Source organism: Triticum urartu, chromosome 6, assembly GCF_003073215.2.
Source record: "Triticum urartu cultivar G1812 chromosome 6, Tu2.1, whole genome shotgun sequence".
Classification (NCBI taxonomy): domain Eukaryota; kingdom Viridiplantae; phylum Streptophyta; class Magnoliopsida; order Poales; family Poaceae; genus Triticum; species Triticum urartu.
The window spans coordinates 160,065,603-160,071,137 of NC_053027.1; positions in this window are offsets into that span (position 1 = coordinate 160,065,603).

Below are 5,535 nucleotides of genomic sequence, written 5' to 3' on the forward strand. Positions count from 1 at the left end.
TTTCTTCATGACTTATACATGTTCCTATGACTATGAGATTATGCAACTCCCGTTTGCCGGAGGAACACTTTTTTTGCTACCAAACGTCACAACATAACTGGGTGATTATAAAGGAGCTCTACAGGTGTCTCCAAAGGTAAATGTTGGGTTGGCGTATTTTGAGATTAGGATTTGTCACTCCGATTGTCGGTGAGGTATCACTGGGCCCTCTCGGTAATGCACATTACATAAGCCTTGCAAGGATTGCAACTAATGAGTTAGTTGCGAGATGATGTATTACGGAACGAGTAAAGAGACTTGCCGGTAATGAGATTGAACTAGGTCTTGAGATACCGACGATCGAATCTCGGGCAAGTAACATACCGATGACAAAGGGAACAACGTATGTTGTTATGCAGTCTGACCGATAAAGATCTTCGTAGAATATGTAGGAGCCAATATGAGCATCCAGGTTCCGCTATTGGTTATTGACCGGAGACATGTCTCGGTCATGTCTACATTGTTCTCGAACCCGTAGGGTCCGCATGCTTAAGGTTTCGATGATAGTTATATTATGAGTTTATGAGTTTTGATGTACTGAAGTTAGTTAGGAGTCCCGGATGTGATCACGGACATAACGAGGAGTCTCAAAATGGTCGAGACATAAAGATTGATATATTGGACGGCTATATTCGGACACCGGAAGTGTTCCGGGTGATTTTGGAGAAAACCGGAGTACCGGAGGGTTACCGGAACCCCCCGGGAGAAGTAATGGGCCATATGGGCCTTAGTGGAGAGAGAGAAGGGCAGCCAGGGTGGGCCGCACGCCTCCTCCCCCCTAGTCCAAATTGGACTAGGAGAGGGGGGGGGGGGCGCCCCCCTTTCCTTCTCCCTCCCCACTTCCTTCCCCCTCCTAGTAGGAGTCCTACTCCTACTAGGAGGAGGACTCCTCCTTGGCGCGCCTATAGGGCCGGCCGGCCTCCTCCCGTTGCTCCTTTATATACGGGGGTAGGGGGCACCCCTAGACACACAAGTTGATCCACGTGATCGTTTTCTTAGCCGTGTGCAGTGCCCCCTTCCACCATAATCCTCGATAATATTGTAGCGGTGCTTAGGCGAAGCCCTGCGACGGTAGAACATCAAGATCGTCACCACGTCGTCATGCTGACGGAACTCTTCCCCGACACTTTGCTGGATCGGAGTTCGGGGATCGTCATCGAGCTGAATGTGTGCTAAAATTGGTGGTGCCGTAGTTTCGGTGCTTGATCGGTCGGGCCGTGAAGACGTACGACTACATCAACCGCGTTGTGCTAACGCTTCCACTATCGGTCTACAAGGGCACGTAGATCACACTCTCCCCTCTCGTTGCTATGCATCACCATGATCTTGCGTGTGCGTAGGATTTTTTTGAAATTACTACGTTCCCCAACAGTAGAGTCCCATCCGGACACGAGATGAAGTCTTCAATCCTATATCTTCATAGTCTAACAGTCCGGCCAATCGATATAGTCCGGCTGTCCGGAGACCCCCTAATCCAGGACTCCCACACTCGCATACACCGAATATTTGCTGACGAGAGTTTGTTTTTGGCGCCCATCGTGTATGAATATGAATCAGGGAGGGAGTCGATTTCGGCCGAGGACACACTGTGTTTTGGCGCCCACCGTGTATGAATCCGGGTGAGAGGCGGTTATGTCACGTTTGGGTGAAATTACAAACCTACCCCTATCGAAACCTATAGAAATCCAGCAGATAGGCTTTGCGTGGCAGGGATAGGCAGTAGTGATTTCCATCTCGCAGATTTTGGTTTCGGGCGGTTACTTCAACTTTCCCTGCTTCGTTCAAATTTTGCAGAGTGCACGTTTACCGTGCCAACTCAATTCGAATCCCGTTTGTATTTTTTTTTGGGCGGGATCCATTTTCAATTGGAATTACATTCTACATACATCATTTTTTATATATACTTTCAAAAGCACAACACCATTTATACATAAATATGGTTTACAAATGGCATGATCTCAGATTCATAAGGTTGTATCCATCAATTTGGATTTTCAAATATTTGAAACCACTTTATGTTGAAATCCAATGTATGCATTCCTCGCTAACTGTCTCCAATTAATGTGTGTTTCATGCGGTTTTTTTTACTTCTCAAACATGTATAATGTGTTTCACACACGCAACATATAGTGTAATCCCGTTTAGACATTAATTGCATATAAACCATGCATTGTTTGTAATTGAAGAATCTACGGATCACCAATATTGATAAACTATATAACATTACACGTGTGCCCAAATTCAAATGAATATGCATGTTTGATACACCAATTTGCGTTATGATATTATCGATGTCGTGATCTCCAGTTTAAATATTTGAATCCCCTTTAATCCAGATATTCGTCTCATATAGCTATCACTCATGCTTATATAGGACTATCTCTCTGGACCTATACGCGTTCATCGTCTCTCAGGTATCTCTCGTGCTACCTGTATGTCGACAATGATCTTTTATCTTCGTAATACACTGCCGGTACTCTCTCCCTCGACCTTCATCACTCTATCTCTCTCTAAGTATATCTCGCTCCCTGCTATGTGTCTCTAACTATGATTCTCCATGTGGAATCTCTTTCTCTCACACAAACACAAAACTTTGTCTCCTGGGGTCTCATTTCTCTCTACTATTCCCATGTGTGCCACTCGCACACCCCTCATACAGAGATGTCTTTCGCTCCTTAGATATGAGAACCTACGACTCTTCCTCTTCAATATCTCTTTCTCACACACAAACACAAAATCTGTCTCCCAGGGTCTCATATTTCTCCATTGTTCTCTTGTATGTCGCTCACACACACCCTCTCTCTCTAGAGATATCTTGCATTCCCTCGTATGTCTCTCTAGCTATCACTCTCATTGTGAAATATCTTTCTCTCTCGCAGACACAAAACTCCGTCTCTCTGGATCTCATTTCTCTCTGATATCTGTTTGTATGTGACTCACATGCACCCTCTCTCTATCTCTCTCACACCCACACACATAACCCAGCCTTCTGATCCACTCGACTCCTATCTCTAACGCACACTAGCTAGCATCTTTATCTTTCTATTTATCTGTTTCTCCATCAACCTTCTTTCTCGCCCTCACTCTTGATTCCTATCACGCACACTACATATGTTTCTATCTACATGCAGTCAAGTGCCCTCTCACACACATATATAACTTCACCCTTTGAACCACCCGACGGTCATCTCCAACACCCAAACTAGCGGATGTCCCTCTAGCTAGCATCTCCATCTCTGTATCTATCTGTAGTTTCTCCGTCAACATTTCTTTCTCGCACGGAGTCTTGCTTCCTATCACCCACACTATATATGTCTCTCCATACATATGCATTTATAGGTTGGTCTCTTTTGCATAATCGTTGCGCCTCACTCCCTCTGCTTGCCATAGATGCATGCTCCAGCCCACGCCACTATCTCTTAAAGACAAAAACACATGCTCAATTGTCGGGCCTTCTTCCCTGCATTCTCACATGCATGCATATTGTCATACCGATCCGTCTCTCCCATGTCGTTGATCTTATGACTTATGTCTTCTTTCTTTTATCTCGATCATGCCCGCGCGCACACACACATCCCACGTATACATGTATACCTCTCACACATGCACGTTCAAGGTCTCTATGTCTCCATACGTAGTTAATTACCCTCAATCCTAACACCACACCGAATCATTCTCCTCTTTTGTGCACATAACTTCCGCCTGGATGGGTAAAACACACACTCACACTTAACAATCTCCTTCTAGCTACCCCCCGCCTCTCACTCTTCCCCTATATCCCCGACACCAATAAGACCATCCCTTTGTTTAATTCCCGCCTACATGCACCATTGTAGGATCGAAAGTATGTCTAGAGGGGGGGTGATTAGACTACTTGACCAAATAAAAACTTAACCTTTTCCCAATTTCAGTTCTTGGCAGATTTTAGCTATTTTAGGACAAGTCAAGCAATCATCACTCAATTCAAGCAAGCATGCAAAGAGTATATTGGCAGCGGAAAGTAAAGCATGCAACTTGCAAGAATGTAAAGGGAAGGGTTTGGAGAATTCAAACGCAATTGGAGACACAGATGTTTTTCCCGTGGTTCGGATAGGTGGTGCTATCCTACATCCACGTTGATGGAGACTTCAACCCACAAAGGGTAACGGTTGCGAGAGTCCACGGAGGGCTCCACCCACAAAGGGTAACGGTTGCGCGAGTCCACACAGGGCTCCACCCACGAAGGGTCCACGAAGAAGCAACCACCCACAAAGGGTCCACGAAGAAGCAACCTTGTCTATCCCACCATGGCCATCGCCCACACAGGACTTGCCTCACTAGCGGTAGATCTTCACGAAGTAGGCGATCTCCTTGCCCTTACAAACTTCTTGGTTCAACTCCACAATCTTGTCGGAGGCTCCCAAGTGACACCTAGCCAATCTAGGAGACACCACTCTCCAAGAAGTAACAAATGGTGTGTAGGTAATGAACTCCTTGCTCTTGTGCTTCAAATGATAGTCTCCCCAACACTCAACTCTCTCTCATAGGATTTGGATTTTGTGGAAAGAAGATTTGAGTGGAAAGCAACTTGGAGAGGCTAGAGATCAAGATTCATATGGTAGGAATGGAATATCTTGGTCTCAACACATGAGTAGGTGGTTCTCTCTCAGAACATATGAGTTGGAATGGTGTATGTGTTCTGATGGCTCTCTCTTTGAATGAAGAGGGGGTGGAGGGGTATATATAGCCTCCACACAAAATCCAACCGTTACACACAGTTTTCCAATCTCGGTGGGACCGAATCAACAAACTCGGTCGGACCGAAAATGTAAACCTAGTGACCGTTAGAGATTTTCGGTGGGACTGACATGCAACTCGGTAGGACCGATATGGTTAGGGTTTGGGCATAACACCGATTACACAAACTCGGCGAGACTGAATTTGGTAATTAGCTAACCAGAGAGTTGGTCAGGCAAACTCGGTGGGACCGATTTGCTCTTTCGGTGAGACCGAAAAGTTACAAAGGGGAAACACTGAATTTACATTGCAATCTCAGTGGGACCGATTTGCTCTTTCGGTGAGACCGAAAAGTTACAAAGGGGAAACACTGAATTTACATTGCAATCTCGGTGGGACCGATTCGCTCTTTCGGTGAGACCGAAAAGTTATGAAAGGGAAACAGAGAGTTTGCAATCCCATCTCGGTGAGACCGAGATCCCTATCGGTAGAACCGAATTGCTAGGGTTTGGCAGTGGCTAATGACAAGTGAAACTCGGTGGCGCCGGATAGGAAGAATCGGTAGGACCGAGTTTGGCTTAGGGTTTAGGTCAAATGTGGATATGGGAAAGTAGTTGAGGGTTTTTGGAGCATATCACTAAGCACATGAAGCAAGAGGCTCATTAAGCAACACCTCATCCCTCCTTGATAGTATTGGCTTTTCCTAAAGACTCAATGTGATCTTGGATCACTAAATATAAAATGAAGAGTCTTGAGCTTTTGAGCTTGAGCCAATCCTTT